Consider the following 24,485-nt stretch of genomic DNA (forward strand, 5'->3'; position numbering starts at 1 on the left):
TTTTTGTCTGTAAAAGTCTTTTTTGTGTGTTTTGGGGGAGGGGTGGGAAAGAAGGGGGTGGGGGGTGGGGGGGAGAGATCAAATTTTCCATCTTACTTTTTTTTTTTTTTTAATTTGGGTGGTATGGATGCAAATAAACTTTAAAATAACATGAATGATCGCAGGGGGGAAATCGGGAAAGAAAGTAGCAGTCCCTGTGGATTTTTCTGGGGTTTTTCCCTTTTTTTTGGTAGCATTAACTCAAACTTGGGGAGACAGGAGCCCTTGAACCACGGTTGGCTGAAGATAGCATGGGGAGGAGGGTGGGGGTTGGGAAAACAACCCGATTTTGTCCCCCCTCCAAGGGGACTCGAATTGGAATGTTATCTGCAGAACAAAGGGCGCTGCTGGGGAATGAGTTAATTCAGGCCAAAGTGGGGCTGAAAGGAGTTGGTACTTTTAATTTCCAAAAACCCCCCTCCCTCACCTCCCGCAGCTTTATTTCCCTCTCCAAGTCGAAAGGCGGCAGGGAGGGGCTACCCCCTTGCCTTTGGTCTTGCTCTGGGCCCGAGCCTTTGTCCGGGGTTAGAAGTGCTCGTGCTGAGGCGTCTTGGTCTGGGTTTCTACTGCTGTATTCCCCCAGCGCTCTCCCCTCTGCAGCCGCCTGCCCCATGAAAGGAAAAACTTGAAGCAACTTTGCCACTAGTGTATCCTGTTAGCTGGGTACCACCCGCGGCCCTGTTTCCCACCCTGTTTCTTTAGCCGGGGGGGAGGGGGAAGCAGGCTTTACCAATGCCCATACGGGTGTCCCTAAGGGGGTGTCTCGGAGTAGCATGTCTGTTTGAGGGCGATGGGGACTGTGGCATCGCAACCCTGGAACGACAGTGCCCTGGAAATCCAGGCAGGAGCACAGCTGGCCCTGGATTCTGGGTCCTTTTGGTTTTTTAAACTCACTGGGTGAGTTTGGGGTTGTTTTTTTTTTTTTTTTAATCCGTTCTCCCCAAATGTATTGATACGGCCAGCCCCCTCCCCAATAAAAACACCAGCCCCCACTTTTTCTTTATCCCCCACAATTGTAGCAAGAACCCCACCCGTGAGCTGTCGTCCGGTTTTCTATGGTGTAGAAACCAAGTCCTCGGTAACGTCCATTCCTTCAGCATCACGGGCCCGTTATTCTAGCGCCTCGGTGCTAGCTGATTGGCTCGGCCGCTTTCCGAGTAGTGACGGGACCCCGCCCCCTCTGGTCACGTGACACCATTACACATCCTGTTTTCCCCCGCTGTGAACTTCCTTTGTACGTGTTGCTGTAGTTTTTTGTGTTTTTTTTTTTAAATTTTGAATTCAATATTTAAACGTACTATTTTGTACAGTGTGTGCACTCCTGCCATCATCCCCTCCTTGGCCTGGGGTTTTTAAAAAAAAAAAAAAATAAAAAATCTATAACGGGAAAAAATAACCATGATGGGGGGGGGGGGAGAAAGCATTAACCTTCTCCGGTGTGTGCGTGGGTGTGTGCGCGGGTGTGTGTGTGGGGAGGGTATTCATGTTATATCACCTCATTTAAGTTACCTGTATTAAATAAAATAAAAAAATAATGATTTAAAAGATAATAAACACAGAATGAACCCAGTGTGCTTCCGTCAGGCCGAGACGCCTCTCTCATTGCTGGACTGGAAGTGGCCTGGGCCTTCGGGGGTCGGCGGAGCTGCTGTTTGCGGTCCGGCCCAGAGCAAAGCTCCCGCACGGAAGCTGAGCGGCGTGTGGCCGGCTGAGTGTCTACTTTCTCTTCCCCAGGGAGCTGGCAGGGGGGCCTGGATTGTGTCAGGGCGCACACCAGTGCAAAGAGCGCGGGCCTCGCTTCTCTGCTGTGTCTTTGCAGGGGAGCAAACGAGCGCGCCCCTGCGCTTCACCCTGGCTGGGCACAAGTGGGAATGGTCCTGCAAAGGCACCCTGACCAATGCAAAAGGAGGGGAGCCCGTCTAGGGGGTGGAATGGGACGTGAGCGAGCTGGGTTCAATTTGTGGCCCAGGTGGAGCCTCCCTGCCTCACGTTGTCTTGTGCCTCAGACGCCCTTCCCTACCTCCCAGCGGGGTGATGGGAAGTGCAAATCCCTCTCCGTGCTCAGAGACTACTAGCTAGAGAGTTTCTCTGACTGCACATGGGGCCGGGACTGGTGAATTGGAGCTGAGGCTGTTTAAGACCTTGCTGCTCTTTGGACTGTGGAGATATTTTGGGGGTGGGGTGAGGGGGCCAAGGAGATCGGTCCTCTTTAATAGGCTGCCTTCGTGTTGTTTGGGTGTGTACATGGACATGCTTGTCAGTCTGTGTGTGTGTCCATCCACAGGGGCAAGGGGGATGCGATCCCTAATTCCCCCCTCCCATTAGTCACTGTCTAGTTGAGGAGGAGGGGAGAGGGAGAACTGAACTCAGTACCACTGGGAAGGGAGGGGGTCGGCCAGGCCTGTTCCCTCTTTTGACTTGACACCTGGAGGAATGAAGGGGGGAGGGTTTGAGGTCACTTCTCTCCCTGCCGCTAAGGCCCCCACCCTGTTGGGTTGGAATGAAGCTGTCATCTGTGTCGGACCACCTGTGTCTTCCCCCCACTCCTGCATGCCTGCTGTCCCCACCCAGCTTCCTGGAGAGCTCCCTAGCCTGGGAGAGTGAATCGAGTTTCAGTCTCTTTTTATTTTGCATGCGATTCCACTGAGCTAAGCAAATAAACTCATAAGGGGAAGGGGCCCTGCCCTTCCACGGGTGCAAGGACAGCTCTGCCTGCCTCTGAACGTCCCTGGACTTTCTCAAGGTTAGCAGAGAAAGGATCCTATCCTAGCCCAGCCGAGGGGTTGCTGGGACCAACCGTCCCTGGCTCACAACCCTTCTCTGTGGGGGCGATATGGGGACATGGAATGCAGGGCGTGCTAAGGCTTTGGCCAGCTGCTCCTGTGGGGAACCAGTTGCTCTGCGTGTGATGCTGGCCGTGGTGACTCAGCTGCTTTAGACCAATGGCACCAGCTCTTGGGGGCGTTAATGCAGTTCTGGTGCACGACGCAGCGGCCTCTGGGCCGGAGCCATGGGGGGGCAAGTCTCATACAGGCCCCCAGCTCCCGTGCCTGACCGTTCAGCTCAAGCTGGAGAGACTCAAGTGTTAAACTCTGCAGGCCCCTGGTTTGTGCCCAAAGTGATAGCCATCCTCGCTGGGGTGCAGAACGGGCGGTAATAGATGAGGGGTGCAGCTGGACCCCAGGTAGTCCCCTGGTGTGGGGTTCTTACTTCTAGGACGCTTGGCAGGCCTTTGTCCTCTTTGATCTTATAAGACCCAGAAGACGGGGGGGCATCCCCAGGGTGCCTCCCCCACATCATACCAGGTGGTGGCTGTTTCCTGCTAAGCAGCCTGGATTTGCAGGCTTGATGTCACCCTCTGCCAGGTGGTAAGGCATCCCGCTGCGGGAAGTGTTACAGTCATGGACAGAGACCCATGGCGGCACGTGGTTTCCGCCTCACTCGGCTGATTGTGCTCCAAGGCCCCGTCTGCACTGTCAATCCCCAGCTCCCGGTGGTGGGACAGGACTCAGGGCGGCTGCTGGGGCTTTAACGACTGTGCCACCTGCCCTTGCTTAGAGCCGGGTCGGCTGACCGGAGGGTCCTGTCCTGCCCTGCCAGTGGAGTGGGTTTGCGGTCCTGGGGCGCGTCCCTGCGGGCACTCTGCCGGCTGAGCTACCCCAACGCAGCCTTTGGAGGGGACCGGGGGTAACTGGCTCACTCGCAGCTTGCGAAGACCGGACAAGCAGAGTTGTGTGCGTGGGGTGGGGGGAAGTGGGGAATGAAGGGTAAATAACCCAGCTAGGCCTACGTTTGCTGGGGGGATACAGCCAGCTCCAGCTGAGGATCTGGCCTAGTGTGTCTTTCCCCTTCAACCCCCGCCCTCCACACGCACACGTTTTGCTGGCTTTGCTTCCCAGTGCAGCCCCTGCCTCCCTGACTGGTGCTCGCTACCACCCTGGAGACGTGAGGCACGGGTGAGTAACCCTTGTGTAAGAGGCCACTGTGTACGTCAGAGCTCCTGGGTCAGGGTTTTCCCCCGTCCCCTCCCAGGACTTCCAGCACCAGCCCTGGTGCTGGCTAAAGCATGCTGGGTGGCTGCATGCAAATGAACTTGGTGCGTCATCGCCTGGCGACCCGGAGGGGGCGTTGACGGACCGATCAGCGTGTCTGAAACAGGGCAGTGATTTGCCCCATCGACGCCTGAACGAACTAGCCGGCCCAGCCACTGCAGGGCCCCAGGGCCGCTGGACCGTGCCCCCAGCGAGGCCCTTTGCAGCGGGCGTGGGGGCATGTCCCGAAGGGCAGGTGCCGGGGCCAGGTCGCGGCTGCCCTTCAAAGTGGCGTCCCGTGGGCTGGCTGAGCGGCTAGGTGCAAGTTTCACTGTGTGAGATCTGGAAACTGTGGAGCCAGCTTGCTGAGAAACTGTACCGACAACTCCCCCCCGCGCTGTTTCTTACAGTCACCGCGCTTGCAACCTCCCCACCCAGGCGGTGCCTGAGCCGCTGGCCGGGGTCACGCATGAGGAAGAGAAACCTGAACCAGTTCCCCTCCCCCTCGGGGTGAGCTGAGTGACAGCCTTCCCCGAGCTGGACCCCGTCTCCCGAAGGTCCTGCTTAGGGTCACCCTTGGCAGTGGAGCACCAGAGGGCATCTGCCCTGGGACCGGCTGGCGATTTTCCATCCCCATCTGCTCTGGTCCTTGTCGTGAATATCCCGGGCGCCCCTCGAGGCTCCGGCGGAGATCAAGGCCCTGTAGTGCCAGGTGCAAGAACCATTCCTGCCCTGCCCTGAATAGCTCACAGGCTGAGTAGCCAAAGGGGAAGCAACTTCCCTAAGCCTCCAGGGGGGCCGGGGGGAAGGATCATTAGCCTGGTTTCGCAACTGGAGGCACCCAGGGCTTGTAAATCCCACCAGGGGAGCTGGGACCAGCCCCCTAGGTCTCCTGACTCCTAGCCCAGTTCCCTGCCCACAAGGAACCATCCTTCCTCTGGATGACTAACGAACTGGGGAAACCAGTTCCTGGCCTGCTCTCCCGCTGACCTTCCCCGCCAGGGCTGGGTGCTGGCCCGCCCGCCTCTGTCACACACACATTTTTAGCAGGGCCTGGGTGTGAGGTGGAGACCTTCTGGTTCCACCAGCTGGGCCTGATGAAGCTCACACTCTCCCTCTCCCCCCATTGTCCATCTGACTTTGGCTTGGGCCTACCTACCCTGGGCCGGGGGGAGAGGGTGGCTCTGAGCTCCCAGCTGTCAGCGCTCAGGGGACAGGAACTTCGACCTTCTGCCTTTGCCGAAAGCGGCATTTTGGCGGGAGAGGCGGAAGGCTCGTGATTCTGAGCACTGGTCTCAGCTGGGCTCTTAACAGCGCAAGGAACAAGGCAGCTGGACTCCTGGGTTCTAGTCCTGTTGGTTTGCTGTGTGATCTGGATACGGTCACTTTTCCCCACTCCGTGCCTCAGTTTCCCCAGCTCTGACATGAGGGTGAAGCAGCGTGGGCTGGCAGGCTTAGTGCATCAGTGGTTGCTGGAATACCTAGCAGTGCCGGCCCAATCCCTGAGCACACTCGCTGGCTACAAACAAAGCCACAGCTGTGGATTTATAACTCCTGGGTTTATTTTCTAGTCGTTTCCCTCCCCCCACGCGCACCCCCAGGGCTGACCTTGGCTCCTCGGAGTCACAGCCCTGCACCGGAGAGGTTAGTGGAAAGCCGGGGTTCGGCAGGCCGGAAGGAGGAAACTGCAATCGAGGAGCAGTTGGGCGTCACACATCCTTTGCACAAGCCTTGCACGCTTGGCCCAGGGTCTGTGTTCCTGGTAGAGGGCAGGAAGCCGGGGGAGGGTGAGAGCTGACAGCCACCTAGTCACTGCTGCTCGCCTTCATCGGCGCCGTGCACATGGAGAGCCCGCTGCACCTGGCCCAGGGGAGCCCTGTAAATCGCTGACAGAGCTGGGCCTCGTGCCCAGGTCTCCTGAGTCCCAGCCCAGTGCCCTGGCCAAGGTATGGTGAAAGGCCTGAACCCCCTTTAGCCCCCCCTGCCCTGAGCAGGAGGCCAGGCTGCCAGGGTCTTTCTAGGGCAGCTCTGGTGAGGGGCCCAGCAGGCCTGTTTCCAGGAATGCCACTTGCTGTGCCCAGCACCCGCCCCAGCTCAGCCTGGCGTGGGGGTTGAGCCCCTTTCAGTGGGACCCTCCCATAGCTTGCAGCCAAGCCAGCTGGGATGGCTTCCCCAGCCCCCACGCCAGGGGATGTGAAGCACCCATGGGGTAAGAGCCTCTCAGGAGGAGGTCTTGGCTTGCTACCCGGGCGCCTACATTAACCACCCTCCCCCCACCCACCAGCTGTGGCCGGAAAGGCTCCAGCAGGGCTGTAGGAGGAACCAGCTCTGGGGCACCATTGTGCATGCACAGCCCCACGCACACACACGCACAGCTGCACGCACACACACACACACACATGCACGCACACACGCACAGCCCCATGCACACACACACAGCCCCACGCACACACACGCCTGCATCTCCACACACACGCACAGCTCCACGCACACACACGCACAGCTCCATGCACACACACATGCACAGCCCCATGCACGCACACACACACACACACAGCCCCACGCACACACACGCCTGCATCTCCACACACACGCACAGCTCCACGCACACACACGCACAGCTCCATGCACACACACACGCACAGCTCCATGCACACACACACACACGCACAGCCCCACGCACACACATGCCTGCATCTCCACACACACGCACAGCTCCACGCACACACACGCACAGCTCCATGCACACACACACGCACAGCTCCATGCACGCACACACACACACAGCCCCACGCACACACACGCTTGCATCTCCACACACACGCACAGCTCCACGCACACACACGCACAGCTGCACGCACAACACACGCCTGCATCTCCACACACGCACAACCCCCCCCACACACACACACAGCTGCACGCACACACACACACGCACAGCCCCACGCGCACACACGCCTGCATCTCCACACACACGCACAGCCCCACGCACACACACACACAGCTGCACGCACACACACACACGCACAGCCCCACACGCACACACGCCTGCATCTCCAGACACATGCATGCATAGCCCCCCCCACATACATGAGTAGCCACAAACACATGCACACATGTACAGCCCCATACACACAGATGCACTCACACACACACACACGCATGCACAGCCCCAGGCATGTGCACGCACACGCACACACACACACATGCACACACATGCATGCACAACCCCCCCACACACACACACACGCACACACGCACCCACACACGCACAAATGCTCTTTGAAGAGGCAGGTTCCCAAACATGCTGCACTCCCCTTTAGGGTGCACACATGCCCAAGGCCTAGTGCCCCCCCACAACCTAATTTGCTTCCCATCCATAGCCAGCCTCCATCTCCCCCCCCGCCCCCCCACCAGTGTTCCCCCAGCCAGCTGGCCGCCTCACACAGCCCACGTCCAGGTGGCCCAGAACGCGGCGTCCTTCCAGCCAGCCAACTCGCTCCTGCTGGGGGTGGGGGGGAAATGAGGGGGGGGGTTCCATCTGGGAAGGTGCCATCCCCAGAGGCTGCCAGCCCAATGCACCCCCCCCCCCCGAACCTGCCATCAAAGGGTCCTGCTGCTGGAGCCCCAGTGCAAAGTCTCCCTAGGCAGATGTGGCGATGGCGACGGGACCCCCGAGGCCAGGAGAGATGCTTCCCAAGGCTGAGCCAGACACCCCCCGCCATCTCCAAGCCAGGGTGCCATCTTTCAGGGTGACACTGGGGAGGGGAGTCTCTGGTTTCAAACTCTGAGTTTTGGCAGTGTGGCAGCATCGAAGCAGGACACAGAACTCACCTCCCTCGCCTCAGCCCCCCCCCCCCCCCCCCCCGCTGGTTATCCACCCCCACCCTCCCCGTCCCCATGCTGGCATGAACCACCCCCCGCCTAGAACAATGCCAGGGACAAAAACTCAGCCAGACTGTGCCAGAGCAGGGATCCACCTGTGACTGGAGGAGTTCCTGCCTTTGCAACTAGTGTTGCTGACCTGTGCAAGGAAGCCCAGCTCCAGGGAGGAGCCCAGCTTGGGGGCTGGGGGGGGAGGGGGGAGCGGAAGCTGGGAGGGGACAGGTGGGGGGAACAGGATTTGGGGGGAACAGGGGCACCTGGCTTGAGTGGGAAGGGGAGCCCTGAAGGCATTCCCTATGAACTCACACCACATTGCTGTCAAAAGGCCCTTTAGGTGCAGGATAATGGGGCAGGGGGGGCTGGGGTGTGGAGGGCACTGCTGGGTCCAAAGGGGAAGGAGAGCAGGGGGCCAGGGAGGGACTGGCCAGTTTGCTGAAGGACCACCTGTTGGCCCTCCTGCCATAGCTGGACCACAGGGGGCGCTGTTGCTTCCTGCCCGGAAACACTGTGCAGCTCCTGACCAGCTGCCGCAGCCTCCCCCAGAGGTGGCTGCATTTCAGAGCTGGGTGCTCCCGGCTGTACACGCGAGCGCTGTTGGGTGAGTGGTGGTAGGACTGTCCAACCTCCTGAGTCACCATCATTAATGCTCCTGTTCCTTCGTCATGTCTAGCATGTCTCCTTCTTGTCTCACCTCCCCCCCGCCTCTCTGCAAAGGGCCTCGGGACGCCTAGGCTGGAGGGAGGGCAGATGATGCTGGCGAAGGTGCCAGGCCCTGAGCACACAGGGGACAGACAGGGAGGTAGAGCCCTCAGCTCCCTGCCGCAGCTCAGACGTGAGCCGAAGGGGGCCCTGATTCGATGGATTGCAGGCTCTGAATTCTTTGCTCGGGTTTGTCCTTTGCTCCAATGCCTGAGGGCAGGGATAGCGCTGTGTCGTGCATGTGGGCACCGTGCCTGGTGTGACGTGGGTGCTGCTGGAATGCCCGTGATAGGGAACCGATGTGAACAGTTGGCACACGGCGGGCAAGGCTAGCTTTATGGGTAGGATCCTAGGCTGGGACTCAGGAGAGCTGGGCTCAGTTCCCAGCTCTGCCTCTGCCTCCCTGTGTGACCTTGGGCAAGTCACTTCAGTTAACCCCATGCCTCAGTTTCCCCATCTGTAAAATAGGGGTAATAACCTTTCCTTTGTCTGTTGAATAGGGCCGCATGGGGATTGTCAGAATAACCTGTGCTAAGGGCTGACTCGCCCTCCCTGGTGTGGTGAGGGAGAGGGCAAGGTGACAGGCTGTGGGCTCTCAGCATCGGTTCCTCCACCAGTGGGTCATGGGGGGTGGGAGAGGATTGAGGCCCAGCCATGCACAGCACGGCATGGAGAGCGCTAATTGCAGCCCAAGAGCATCTGTGGGAGACAGCGCTCTCCGATACACTCATGGCTCGCTGAGTAATCCCAGCCCACAGGGGTGCAGCGTCGGCTCCTTGGGTCTCGCCAGGACTCCTTGCCCTTAGCCAGTGTCTAGCAGAGACTGGCATCCTCCTTCCGAGGGTGACTTGGGCCTACAGCCTCCATACCAGTGTGTGGACACGGGACTGAGAAGACACCCCCAACAAACCATGGTCATGGGCATCTGACACTTGCTTGCCCCTTTATTCAAGCTGAGGCTGAGCGGGGTGCTGGGGACCCATAAGGCTGGGATTCCTGCTCCTTCACACGGGGATGGCTAATGCTTTCTTGTCTCTTCCCTTGCACAAGTCATCTGCCCCCCCCCACCCCCCGCAGCTGCTTGCACGTTGCAGCTCTTTGCACGTTGCAGATGTTTGCACGCTCTGCAGCTTTCGCCACACTTTCCTTCCCCTGTGGGTCTGGCTTTGCTCCCAGCTGACCCTTGCCTCTCTCCCTTCTGCCCTCTGTCCTCCTCCTGGCAGCTCAGAGGCCCATGAGCGTGGCACTGGGTGGTGCCCCTGTGTGGGTTTGGGGCTCAGCAGGCCAGCTTCCAGGATCAAGGTGGACTCTCACCCCCTCTGGCCAACAGGGGTTGGGGGATTGTCAAGGCGATGCAGCCATTGAGCTGCGGTGGCTTGCCTGAGCTCACATCCTCTTTAGGAGGCTCCGAACAGCCCCGGCGCTCAGCTGGCCAGCATGGGGGCGGGCGGAGGGGCGCCTTTGTGTGACAGCGTGGGAGGCAGCAGCTTCCCTTCCTCCACCGCCCGTGCAGCCAGGGCCCCTTCTTCCTGTCACAACTGAAAATACTTCACTTCCCTCCCTCCCACCTGCACCTGTGCTTTGGCACCCGATGCTGTGGGGCCAGGTGGCCTGGCAGAGAAAGGAGGGGTGCTCTGCTCCCACTGTCCTGTGTGGGGGGGGTCCCAGTGGCTTTGCTGCAAGGGGGTGGCAGATGCCCCACCCCCAACCCCAGGCCACTGTGCAATCTCACACCCTCCTGACTCACAGGCGTTAACTGCTTTCTCCCCACCTGGGACCCACCCTCCCACCAACCCTGGCTCTATGGAAGGGGACATGTTCCTGGAGATCAGAGCCTTCTCCCCAGGGGAGGGTGAGGAGTGAGTGATTGGCACAGGCTTCCCTTGGCACCGAGATGCTTGGGAAAGTGGAGATGGGTTGGGGGGACCCTGCTGGGCAGAGGAGGGAGGGTGTGAAATACCAGCTGCAAGCTATTGGATGAATACCTTAGAGTATAAAAGCCCTGAGCTCTGTTCGCTGTGCTGTGGGTTACTATTGATTATCTGGAGTACGGGTGCACCTAGCGGCCCCAGCCGCAATCAGGGCCCTGCTGTGCCATGCGCTGTGCAGACACAGGGTGGGCGACAGCTCCTGCCCCAAAGAATTCCCAGGCAAAACAGACGAAGGGTGGGAGGGGAAACTGAGGCAGAGGGGGCAATGACTCCCCCAGCATCATACAGCATGTCAGAAGCAGTGCTGGGGATGACCGTAAGTGCCCTGTTACCTAGGGTTACCATGTGGCTGAGGGCAGTGTCTGCAGATTTCCTTTGCTCAATTTTGATGCTTTATTGGGCAACAGCCCCACAACATTCCCCCACTCCCCACCCCACACACAACAGCCCCACGCTGCTCCTTCACCCTGAGCCTGCAATGTGACACCCAGGGGCTCTCTGTCTGGGGACAGCAGGGCTTTCCCTGCTACATGGATCACATCACAGGGCTGCTTCCCGTCACTCAGACCTGGCCTAAACGGCCGTGGTCCCCAATACCTGTGTCCATAGTTACACTGTCCAACCACTAGCGTGGCCGCAGATGGCGCCTTACACCGGCATCGCTTATTCCTCGTCCCATATGGGAATGGGTGTCTTTATACCAGTATAACTGCGTCCACACTGGGGGGACCGGTCTAGTTAAAGCTGTGCACAGACTAGGCCTTGGGGTGGAACCGGAGCCCTTCCCCGGGTGGGACCAGCGGGAGGGGTGGCACCAGCGATCCCCCGTCGAGCAGAGCCGGCAGCTTCCCGGTGGGCCCTGGCAGCTCCTCGAGCTCGGCTCTATTTCTACAGAAGGGGAATGAGTGCCGGAGTTCGGGGCCCTCCGGAGAGGAAGTGGCTTCAGGTTACCGCAGTGACACACGCAGAAACACGGTCCCTCTCTGCGCTGCCAGCTCCCGGTCTTTGACGTCATTTCGAGTAGAGCGAGCCCCGGGGCCTCCTCCCTGTGTCCTCTGCCCGGACACCCCCCTCCCCGGCAGCTCACCGCCTGAGTCACGCCAAATTTGGCAAGTGGAAGAGGCATGCGGTGCCTGCTCTGGGAGCAAATGGCAGAGACCTTTTAAGGCAAGCCCTGCAGGATGGTGTACACACACGGGCTGCCAGGCAGCTCCTTGTGGGATGAGCCTCCCCGCCCCGCTTCTCCCACCCACCGGCAGGGAGCCATCCAGCCTCCCGCCACCCCCGCTACTGGTGCAGGGCCCCAGCATTCACACAAACACCCCTCCCCGCCCATCCCGCTCAGCTGGTCGGTAGGACTGAAAGCCCAGCAAAGGCCGGTCTGGAGGAGGGGAGGGGGATGGGAGCAAAGTTGGTGAATGATGGATATTTAGGGGGGGGACCTCCGTCCCCAGTGCAGCCCCAGCCCAACCTGGTCCCTGCAGACACCTCCCTGTCCACTCCCAGCCCTTAAAGGAGCCCAGTGGGCCTGATTCTCTCACAGCCAGCGCCATGCCGCTGTGACTCGATTTCCGCCCCGGTGGGAGTGAGCCCAGGAACAGGCCCTGGGAATGGGGGGTCAGGGATCCTAAGGCATTGCGGGCTTTGGAGAAGCAGCCCTCTAAGACAAGGTGTGACCCAGATGCACACACCCGGGGCCATGCAGCCTCGCGGGGGTGGCTCAGCGCTGTCTCACAGGCCCAGGGCGTGCAGTGCCTCAGCTGGCTCAGCGATTACTAGCTGCTCGCTCATGGCAGTGACACAGGGCTGCGTGCTCACCGGGAGCGCTCCCTGGAGGAGATGTCTGCGGCAGGGAAGCCGCCCAGCCAGGACACGGGAGGCTACACCCAGGCCTGGAAGGGGAGGTGACGGGGGTGGGGAAGAAGGGGACTCCCTTAGCTGCAGGGGAAGGAGGGTCAGCAACAGAGCTAGGATTAGACCCCAGGAATCCTGACTCCCAGTTCCCCTCCCTCTAACCACTAGACTCCACTCCAGTCCAAATGTCAGGGATAGAAGCCTGGCATTCTGACTCCCAGTTCTTCCTGCCCTACCCACCAGACATCTCCTCCCACAGTTGGGAATCAAACCCAGGAGTTCCCCAACCAGGGTCAGTTTTGTCTGCCCCACCCCAACATTGAGTAATCAAGTGGTAATAGAAGCTCTTCCTTGGCCTGGCTCCTCTTATGATAGGCACATGGGGGGAGGGGTGGGGGCGGGGGAAGGGGAAGCATCTGAATCCCTCCCTTGAATTTTGTGGGTCCACATCAACTGGAATCTGGACCCAAACCAGCCCTGGTTTAGTTCTGGCAAATGCCCCCTCCCCACCCCCACCCCCATCTGTTTTTGACTATCTTTGATGGGGAAGGATGGTCTAATGATCCTGAATCAGACACATCCCTGTCCCGTGCCTCAGTTTCCCCCTCCGTGCAGTGGAGATAATGACATGGCATCCACCTCACAGCAGGGCTACAAAGCTAGACAGGGCTGTGCCATGGTCTTCGGGCTCCTCAGCTGGGAGGGCAGCACATGATTATGGTCATTATGCCCATCCCCACTGCTGGGCTAATGACCTCTTTGCCTGGCCTGATGAGGGGCAGGGCACCAGAGCCTGCTTGCTATTAGCCCAGGAGCTGGGAGGCCAGGCACGAGCCACATCCTTGGAGGCTGGCACAGGGATTGCCTGTCAGCTCTGCCCATCTGGGGGGCGGCGGGGGGTGGGGAAAGCAGGGGCACAATGGCTGATTGGAGGGTGGGCGTTGGACTAAGCGTTGGTGGAGGGGCCTGGATTTGGATCTTCTCTGGGGGCCAGAGAATGCTTTGTGGGTGTGTATGGGAGGGTGCTTTGGGGAGGGGGTGTCTGGGGGAAGGGGGAATCAGACCCCCCCCCAAGGACACCTGGGGGTGTTGTGTGTATGGGGGGTGCTTTGGGGAGGGAGGAGCTGACCCTGGGGCCCAGTGGTTGCTTTAGGGAAGGCATGGGGGGGGGCAGACAGCAGCTGCTGGGATGCCGGGGGAACAGGCCGTGACATGTGCTCCTGGGCCATCTGTGCGGGAATGAGATGGACAATGGCACCTGGGCCGGGAGGCCTGGGGGGGGGGGGGGGTGGAACCTCCTGCTCTGTCCAGTTCCAGGTAGTTTTTGGGACTCCTGCAGCTGGTGGGGGTTGAGGAGGGAGAGCTGGGATCAGGAGTGTGGGGCCCACAGGGAGCAGCGTGGGAGTGCTCCGACCGACATCCCCCTGCACACACCCCAGTGGGAATGTGGGACTCGGGGGGTGCAGGGGCTGTGGGATAGGAATCTAATGGGGCCAGCCAGGGGGCCTATAGGCCACCCACAAGCATCCAACCTGGGGGGAGGGGGAGTGCTGGCTGCACCCTCCCCAAGCCCTGCTTCCTTCACAGGGCCCTTCCAATTGGGGCCCAAAGCTGGCTGTGCACCTGTGCCCCATGGCTCCAGGTGAGATGTGTGCAGTGGGGGAGGGGTTGTAGCCATGCTGGTAGGCCTGTTGGGGACTTGAAAACCCCAGGTTTGATTCCCTGCTCTGCCCCAGACTCCCTGTCTGACCTTGGGCAAATCCCTTAGCCGCTCTGTGCCTCAGTTTCCCCAGTGGGGAATCACAGCCCTGCCCTGCCTCACAAGGGGGTTGTGAGGATAAATGCCCTGAAGACTGTGAGGTGCTCAGACACTTCAGCTCTAGCGGTCACCAAAGTACTAGCTAGCTCCATAGTTACCCTCCAGCTCTGTGTCTGAGGCCTCCTGTCTGAGCGTGGGGAGTGTGTGGTCCAACCCCGAGACCCATTGTATGGCGGCGGGGCAGTGGGGAGTAGGTGAACTCCCTGCCCCTGCTAGGGGCAGACATTCCCCCCTGCTCCTGTGGGCAGCAAATCCCCTGTGGCAGGGGTGGGAGGCTGCTGCACGTGGCTGCCCCCTGCTGGACAGAGAGGCGCTCAGCCTGCAGCAGCCTTATCCTGCCCTGCTTGTTTCCTGGATCCCCCTGGCCCCCCTTCCCTTCTGCACCGAGGTTGATCTACCTGAACCTCTGCAGGTAGCGGGGGCGGCTGAGGGAGCAGCCCACTGAGCAATGCAAACACTTCAGGCCCCCACCCCTGGAGAAGGGCCTGGGCAGGCAGGGCCAGGGCAAATATTTGCCTTAAATAATCAACACCTGCTCCCAGTTGGGGAGTGACCTGGATGAGGGGGTAGGGGCGGTAGTGGCATGGAACCCTAGATAGAGAGAGACACGGGCATTAGGCTGAGCTAGAGACTCAGGCCCAAGGGGGCCTGCCAGGCAGCCAGGGTCCTCCACAGCACTGACTAGTCACTGGGGATGCAAAGAAACCTCGGGGTGCATGGGCGGGGGGCAGTGGGAGGCTGAAAGGTCTGAGACCAGCCCCCGCATCTGTCCCATGACAGCTAATGACAATGCTCCGCATTTTCATCTGCCCCTCTATATGTCTCTGACTCAGGGGTCCAGTGTCTTCGCCCACAGTGGGCGGAAGGGGAAACTGAGGCATGGGGCCCTGTGTGAACTAAGGGTATTGGTACACCAGTGCAAATAACCTGGGAGCAGCCAGGGCATGACTTGGCTGAGGTCTAGACTAGAGGGAGGGACTTGCCCCAGCTCCTACAGCCCATCAATGACAGAGACATGAGCAGAACCCAAGTCTCCAGCAGGACCAAATCACTTGTCTGAACAGGACCACCGGCTACACTTAGCCTCTGCTGCACAACGCAGGCAGGGTGCTCCAGTGGCTTGAGCGTCCAGAGACCTGCATGCTATTCCTGGCTCTGCCACTGCCTGGCTGAGTGACCTTGGGCAAGTCACGTCCCTGCTCTGTGCCTCAGTTTCCCCTTTGTCTGTCTTGTCCATTTAGATAGTAAACTCCCTGGGGCAGGGAGTGACTGTGACCATGTGTGCAGCACCCAGCACTTTGGGGGCTCAGTCTCTGTGGGGCCCTCTAGGGACTATGGGACTAGAAGAAAGAAGCCCTCCAGATTACACTCAGATCACACAGAAACTCACACACCCCGCGAACACACACCCATGCACACAGCTCACACACACAGCGCTCACACACACACACACATGGATCACAGAGAGAGGGATTACACATACTCCTAGATCACACAAACACACGCACACTCCCAGATCACACAAACATACACACATTCCCAGATCATACACATTTCTCATGCTCACAGATCACATACACACAAGCACACAGGCGGAACACATTTCTCACACACACAGAAATATCATACACATCCAGATCACACAAACACGCACCCAGATCATACACACACTCATACAGATCACACATTTCTCACACTCACAGAGATCTCTAACATACACAGCTGACACCCAGGAAGCCTGCACACACAGCTCACAACATACCCAGACCTTGCACACACCCAGAACGCACACATGCAGCCAGAGCACACAACACACACACACACTCCCCACATCTCTTGTTCCCCTGGGTGCAGACCCCTATAAATCTCTGGGGCCACCCGCTCCTCCCAGACCCTGGCAGGGGGCATGAGCCTTTCCAGGCAGCTGGCCTCCGGAGTGGCGGCTTTGCACATTTGGTCTAAGCTGGCGGGGGGGGCTTGTGTTTAATTTTCCTCCTGCGTCTCACAGCAGCACAGCCGTAGATTAGTCTCTGTCGGCCTATGTAAAATACCGCCCAGCCTTGGGGGAAATGGGGAGACAGTGTCTCAGCACTCACACAGCAGCTGCCTCCTGGCAGAAACAGGCCAAGTCAGGTCCATTTATGCCCTGAGCTTGGGGTGGTTCCGATCATGCACAACCCAAACCCGAACCAGCCCTAAGGTGTGCAAAAACCCATGCCCCACCCTCCTTGTTACTCCCCAGACCCGGCTAGACCCGGTTCCCGACCTGGAGTCAGCTCTCAGCCGGGGACCTTTGCTTTCTGGGGTGGGGGCAGGAGACAGGAAGGTCTGGCAAGGGGGTGGGCTGGATCCTGGCACCTGGTGGGCTTTCCAGCCAGGGTTGGGGTGCTTGGCTGTGGCAGGGGAGGGCGCTGGCAGCAGGCATGGGGTGGATCAGAATGGGGAGCTGGAGGATTATGGGAGGCAGCCGGAGGGGGTCACAGCAGGCTGGAGAGGAGACCAGGAGTTCCAGGGCCTGTTGTGGCTGCATGGAGGGGGGGCACTCCCAGGGTTTGCCCCCCCAGGTCACATGACATCTATGGGGCTTTTAGGGGTCAAGAAGCTCCATTACAGCCCCTTGCGCTCAGCAGAGCACACAGCCCCCGGGCCGGCTGTTGGAGGAGCAGGTGATGGGAGCTGCCAGGCTGCAGACCTGGGTTAGAATGGGAGCTGCTGCCTGGTACCTGACCATACAAGTTATGGAGAGGCGAGGGGCTGGGGGGCACGGATCCAGGTCCCGTGGGGTCTGGGGGGGGGGGCCATGGATCCAGAGCAGACGGGGGCCAGGGGAAGGGATATGGGTCCTTGGAGGTGGGGGGAGCACGGATCCAGTGCAGGTGGGGGCTAAGGAGGGGGCATGGATCCATGCAGGTGCAGCTCAGCTGGGGGGGTCCATGGATCCAGAGCAGGCTGGGTGGGAGGGGGGCTGCCTGGGACAAAACAGGGCAAGGCAGCTTGAGCGAGGCCCTCCTATCTCATTGATCAAGTCTGGACTGTCCGCCTCTGTCCGCCCTGGATTCCTGCAGGGTCAAGAGGCCAATGGTTCCCCCTGGGCTCCCTCCCCGCCCATCTCCCACCATTCTGGCATGCACAGGGCTCCACGCCCACATGGGCTGTCTGGCAATCTCCCAGCCCTCCCACCTCCCCCTGCCCCCTCGGGTCAGTGCAGCTCACGACCTCTGCCCCCATGCTGGCTGTTGGGGCGGGGGCGGGGGGGGGCATGCCGAGACTTGCAGCCCTGGCTGCTTCGCCCTGACCCCTCCAGCTGACCTTGGAGCTCCCCATCAGCCCAGCCTGCAGCCCGGAGAGCCTGGGCGGGTGGCTCCTGGTCTGAAACCTGCTCCCCTCACTGTTTCTAGCCTGTGGGGGGTGAAGGATTCTCAGGGGAGGGGGCTGGGGGGGGTGGGACGACCTCCTAGAGGGGATCAGATGAACCCAGAATCCGACCGGCGTTAGAAAACACTCTTAGAACAAGCCTTTTCCCACTGGAACGACTCCCACCCCACCCCCAGCCAGCACTGACCCCCCCTCACCCCCATCTCCACCAGGCCATGTTGGTATGGAAGGGGCTGCCAGGTGAGAGGCGTCAGCGGACCCATGTCTCAGAAGCCCCAGGCCTGGGAAGCAGGGACATCTGCACCAGGGCAGGACAGTGAGGGAGCCCCTGGGGGCTGGGGCTGTTGGGGTCAGTCAGAGAGGGCCCCCTTGGACTGGGGGAGTGTGTGGGGGGGAATAGTGCCTGTAACTTGGCCAGTCCCCTCCCCCGCCATGATACCCCAGCCCCACCAGGATGCTCCCAGCCCCCCGCCCCCAGCCTCCCCTGTGCTTCCCCCAGCCCCCATCTGCCTTTTGCTTGCAGGGTTTTTCTCTTCCAGGGTTAATGATTTGTTCAGGAAAAATCCAAACCCAGTCAGAACGAATCCACCTCCCACACGCGGGCACCGCCTCCGCCCCCCCACCCCCAGCAGGCTGGTGCCCGAACGCGGCTCGGCAGCTGCCTGGGTGCTGTGCCTTGGCACCTGGCGTCTGAGGCGGGCGCTGGTGAGAGACTGGGCTGGCGCGGCTCTGCCAGACGCCGGGTGGGCGGCCGAGCTGCCAGCACGTTCCTGGCAGGAGCGGAGAACACGGCGTCTGCTTGGGAGTTCGGAAACCCACAATCCTTGTCGGGGTGAATTGAGTCCTGGATTGACAGCCCCCCGCCGCCGCCCCCCAGCCGTGCTCAGAGCTGGTCTCTGGCCTCCCCATGCCCCCCTAGGATGCCTTGGCCCATGGCTGCCCAGGATCTCTGTTTGTACTAGGGATGTGAGAGCCCCTAATAAACAGGCACAAGGGGCCCTATATTGCATGGCTCCAGCCAGGGCCCTACTGTGCCAGGCGCTGTACACAAACTGGGAGAGCCGGTCCCTGCCTGGGAGAGCTCACAGTCTAAGTAAATCTACCCTGGCTCCATTCTTTCGCCCCAATGTTCCCTCTCTCCTTCGCCCCCGCTGTAGTTTTCAGCCTGATCCTTCTTTAGGGTGGCCAGAGAGCAAGTGTGACAAATCAGGACAGGGTGTGTGTGGGGGGGTAATAGACGCCTATAAAAGAAAAAGCCTCGAAAATTGGGACGTTTGGTCCTACTACTCTCCAGCCTCTTCTCCCCGCTTTGCTCCCTCCTTCTCTGTGGCTGGAGCTGGGGAAGGGGACAGAGGAAAAGGCACAAAGGCAAAGAGGAGACAGAAAGTGACTGGAGGGGGCAGAGCCGCCCTGTCTCCCTCCCTCCTCCTCCAACTTCAGAGTAGTCCCACCAGGAGATGTTCATGTCAGGGAAGGAGCGTGGAGCCCAATCCCTGCTGCCTTGCCCCCCCCCCATTTCTGCCTGTGCAGAGCAGGGGATCCTGGATCCGAATCCCCCAACTCCCCGCTCCTTCTCTCTGTGCAACCCGCAGGGCTGGCAGGGAAGTCGGGACCTGTTGTATTTTGCTTCCAGAGCAGGAAGGTCCCAGCACCGAAAGGATCCTGATGTGTGTGTGAGAGAAAGAGATGGGGCAGAAGGGGCGTCTGTCTCCCGACCGCCCCTGGCAGCCCCCACTGGCTGTCCCTTCCTGGCCCGGTCCAACTATCCCATTGCTCTGCCAAGAAAAGGGATTCCCATCCCCAGCCCTCACAGAGTTCCCGTGCTGGGGCATGTTACTGCCCAGGACGGGCATTCCAGAACTAGGGGGCATGGGTCAGAATTTCCCAGCTGACCCCTCGCTGGCTAATGGGTGGGTCCGATCTCCAGCTCAGAACTACCCAGAACTCGGGGGGCGTTTAGCTCTGGGCAGTCTCAGGCCAGATGGGGAGAGGCAACCTGGAGAGCGGGTCAGCCTGCGTCTGGGTGTGATTAGGAGAGGCTAGGAGGGGGATGTTTGGGGTGGGGATGGGAGCCTGGGGCCCAGCTGCTAATGAAATCATGCTGCAGCCACGTGGGGGTCAGTGCAGAGCGTGGGAGTTGGGGGGCTCTCTGTTCCTGACGCTGCACAGACCCGACAGGTGTGGGGTGGGGGGGAAGGCAGGGACTGAGGTTGCAAGGAGACAGGCCGGCAGCGAGTGCTGGCCAGAGCGGCAGGCCAGACTGTCTGGGGCAACTTCAGTTCCTAAAGCGGGGTGGAACTTCAGAGAATCAGGAGCTGCCGGAGGAGGGGTGGAAACTGGGTGACTGAGGGAATGGACTGGCAGCCCCCAGGGCAAAATGAGTTTAGGTGGAGAATAGAACCCAGGAGTCCTGCTGCATTGCCTGCTCTAACCACTAGACCCCACTGCCTCTCAGAGCTGAGAACAGAACCCAGGAGTCCTGCCTCCAAGTCGCTGGCTCTACACTTTGTAATCCATTGGCACCTCAAAACCTTGTGACTCATCCAATAAAACTATTAATAGCAGAAACTCTGTTTACCTGCTTATGGCTTCCTGGAGCTAATGGTGGGCTACTACTCACTCTCCCTTTGTCTTGCGGGCCCTACTAGGTTATGAAAGTGATGGCAAATATATCCCCAAGGTGTATGCATCCAGCTCAGCCTGATGGGTGCTGGGCACCAGCAGGTTGTGTGTGAATGGGCTTCCCCACGCTGCATTGCCCAAGGAAAACGCAGCTGCCTGCAGAACCAGGAGGGGAGCGGAAGGCCTTGGTTGGCAGGGCAAAGGGGGGTCTGGAAAGCAATGGAGGGAGCAGAGACAAGGGTGTAGGTTAAGAGGGGCCACTGCAAGGCATGAGCCCAGCCACCCATGGCCCTCCCTGCCTCGGTGTCCCTGGGCGGGGGGGAGATGGTATGTGCTATCAGAGGTTGGAGCCTGTCTGAACTCCTCCGCCCCTCACGCCCTGCCTGTTGAGAGTGGTGACTAGTGGTTAGAGCTGGGGTGGGGGCGGGAGTCAGGCCTCCTGGATTCTATCCCCAGCTCTTGGAGGGGAGGGGAGTCTAGTGGTTAGGGGGCTGGGTGCCACAGTCCCTGGGTTCTGTTCCCATGGCTGATGGCCAGGTGCGTGTATGGCCGAGAGGTTAGAGCTGGGGCTGGGAGACGGGACAGTTTGGAGTGCTGCTTTGTGATTATACACTGGATCTAGAACCACTCTCTGGCCATTGGCTTGGGGCGGAGAGGGGCAGGCAGCTCGCGGGAGGCCCCGTCACTATCACCAGACACTGGCTCCCCAAGCTACCTGCCCCCTGCGTCAGCAGCACAGCGCTGACGTGACCCTTGGGACTTGGGGGGCCGAGCGCCCTGACTCCAGAGCAGTGATGACACTGGGGCCCCCGGTGGCTCATGTTGGGCACCCATCAGTGGCCAGTTGTGAAAACGCACTGCCAAGCCACTGGCCCCAGGTCACCCTGTGAGGCTGCTGGGGGATCCTGACCTTCCTCCCCTAGACAGGGCCGGAGTCAGGGAGAGGAGCCAGGCCCCCCCAGCTCACTGCTCCAGGCCACTCAGCTTCAGTGGCTGCTTCTCATCAGCTGTTTTTGTTGTGTGTGTGGGGGAGCATTTAAACTCCCCGGGCAAGTTCTACAAGCCCCAGCCATGGAGACAGCGCTGGGAGCAGCGTGCCTGACTGATCCAGCTGCTGCTTGCCAAGGTGGGCATCCCCGGCCCCTAGACAGCTGAGAAGCTTATTGGGCCGAGCGGGAGACAACGTCCTCCGGCTGTGAATTTTTTTCCATGCCGCCCAGTGAGTGGCTGGGACAAGGTGGATGGGTTGATCCAGAGGGCCACTGTTCCGGGTACCGACCCCTTTGTGGCATGATTGGCTCAGGGAATACCCTAGAGAGCCCAGCTAATCAGAGACTGCATTAGCCACAACATGCCTGTCTTCTTTAAAGAGAACTTGGCCCAGTGATTAGAGTAGGAGGGGGAGGAAGGTCAGGACTCCTGGGTTCTATTCTTGGCTCTAGAAGGGAGGTGTTGCTGAGTGGCGAGAGCAGGGAGCTAAAAGCCAGGACTCCTGGATTTTAATCCCAACTCTTCCCCTGCGTGGCATGAGGCAAGTCACTGCCCCGCTTTGTGCCTCAGTTTCCCCACGGGGGGGCAGGGGGGCGGAATAAACTACAGTGTCTCTCGTGAGCTTCCTATGTGTGTGCTGTGTATCGGACAGCAGCTGGGAGATGGAGCGCCCGCTGGAGGAGCGCAGGGGTTCTGCGAAGTCTTCAGATCTGGGGGGGAACGGGGTGGCTCAGTTCCTGCCCCTTCCCATCCACCCTCCACTCTCTTCACAAGCTGCAATGCCCAGGAAGCCAGGCAAGGCCCAGGGGGTGACTCCGCTGGGCTCATGGCTCCACCCTGTATGCTACAGCCCTGCTCCCCCACCCCCCCACCCCCACCCCGACAGGTGCGGGGGGGGGGGAATGGGGGCAGGGGAGGTGGAGTCACAGATGCTCCTGCTGCACAAAGGAGCTGGGGGGAGGGAGAGCTGGTTTCTTTCTTCCTTCTCTCCCTTCAAGTCATTGAGGAGCCGGGCTCTGCTGGAGTGGGGGGCAGGCCCAGACTGGAGGGGGGGTGGCAGAGATAGATGAGGGGTGGGGGGAGTGGTAGACAGCAGGGAGGAGGTGGGAGGCGGATCCAGCAGAGGTGGGGGCAGGGGAGCAGGGAAAGCAAGACAGAAGAGGGGGAAGGGAAGGAGGCTGGCTGATGGGGTGGGGGGTGCGCAGCCCTGTGTCCTTCTCATCAGGGGAGTGGGAAGAGCCCTCAGCAGGGAGTGGGGGTGGGCCGTGGAGATGGGGGGTGTTCCCAGCCGGGGGGGAGGGGAAGAGCCCATCTATCCAGCTGGGCAGGGCGGTGATGGGGACGCAGGGCCTGTGTGGTGGGGTCACCCCTCTCTCGTGCTCCCCATCCCAGAGGCCAGAGCGCCCAGACCAGGAGGGAGGAGCGGGGGAAATGGGCTGAGTTGTCCACCCCCGGAGACTGAGGCCTCTGGTTACCTCTAGATCCAGTGCCCCTCATACCTCCCTTGCCATGAACCCTGCGTCCGTGGCCTCTGCCGAGGCTGCCGACAAGGTGTCGGGGCGCCACGGCTCAGCGAACCAGCCCTGCCTGGAGGCTCCGGCCCTTGGCCTCTTCTGGCCTGCCTGGGCCTTCGTCAGGGCAGCTGCCCATGCTGCCCCAGTGTCCCCTCCGTCTGGGCCCAGCTCGGCCTCCCCGTCCCCCCAGCACCCGCGGCCTCCCAGGACCCCCCGGGAGCAGCAGCCAAGGTGACGGGGTTGTGCGAGGACCAAGCTGCTTGTGCCAAGGGAGCTGCAGAGCGCTCTGGCTGGGAGCCGGCAGCCCTCGTCGGGCATGGGGAGATGGCCGGGAGAGATAGGGCTGGCACAGGGCAGGGACGGGATCATGGAATTAAAAACATTCCAGGAACTGACTTTGATAAAATAACAAACATGCCGGCTCAGACCCTCTCCCTTCCCCCAGCTGCCCGCCTCTCCCCTCGCCTCCCCCGCAGCATCCCCGGCCCTCCCCACTTGGCCTGCACCCCTTCCCCTCCCCATGATGCCCTCCTCACCCAACTCAACTCACATCCTCCCTTCCCCCTGCTTTCAACACACACACCCCTGATATCTCCCCCTTTCCGTCCTCCCCCTCTCTGCTCTCTCTCCCTCTGGATTCCCTTTGTAGCTGGGACAGGCTCCAGCCTGACCTATTCACGGGGCCCCTCCCCGACCCACGCAGGTTGGCGCAGGCCAATCTGCTCCTGGCACCGGGCATGAGTTCAAAGGCAGATGAGGTCAGTTTGGGTCAGCTGCCCCGGCCTGTGTCAAAGGACCTCTCGGCTCTGCCATCCTCCCAAGCCATCCCATGTGCACCCGTGTTTGGGTGCAGGGGAGGGGCATCTGCACACGTGTCTATGTGGCACGGACGCACATGTGTGTGGTGGTGGGGGGTGCTGTTTCGCATCCACACAGTGCACATGTGTGCAAGGAGCAGGTGTGTTGCCTGGATGTACTGAGCCCGCATCCAGGAGGGTGTGGGCCACCGACACACACAGGGTGAAGGGGAGTGGCAGGCGAGTTGGGGAGCTGGGAGGCGGTGCAGGGAGACAGCAGAGCACAAAGCCCCCAGGCACACTAGATACCGGCACAATCCCCCGGGGCCTGAATTAGACACCAGTGCTCCCCCCCGCCCCGCCCCCAGGTCCAGCTGCTTCTCCCATTTGCTCCCTCTCCTCCTCCCCTGCTCCCCTCCCCGCAGCCTGGCTCCCTGCAGTGGCCTCCGGCCAGCTGCCAGTCAGCAGGGAGGGGAAGCTAGCCAGGGATGCCTGGGCAGTGATATCATGGGGGAATGCGAAGCCAGGGGCAGCCAGGCCAGCCCCGCTCCCCGGGAACTGCCACGAAACCTCGGCCCGGGCGGCCGGCCCTGGACCAAGCCTGGGCTGCCCTGGGGAGCGATGAGCTCACCGCCAGCGCTGGGAACAGGATGCTCTTTGTGCCTGGAGCCCAGCGGCCCCCAGCCTGTCACCCTGCCCGCCCTGGGAGGGGAGTCAGTGCCCCAGCCAGGGCTGGCTTGGATCACTTGGGCACGAGTGCAGATGAGCCAGCCCTGGCCCCTGTGGGGGGAATGAGGCTCTCTGGGGACTCCCCATCGCCAGTCCCCCCAGCTCTAAAAGCCCCAGGCAAGGCTGATCACCCTGCCTGGCCAGTGACTATCCCCTCAGGCCCTGTGTATGCTGCGGCCTCCCGCACTGGGAGGCATCCA

Source organism: Caretta caretta, chromosome 25 (genome assembly GCF_965140235.1).
Source record: "Caretta caretta isolate rCarCar2 chromosome 25, rCarCar1.hap1, whole genome shotgun sequence".
Classification (NCBI taxonomy): Eukaryota; Metazoa; Chordata; order Testudines; family Cheloniidae; genus Caretta; species Caretta caretta.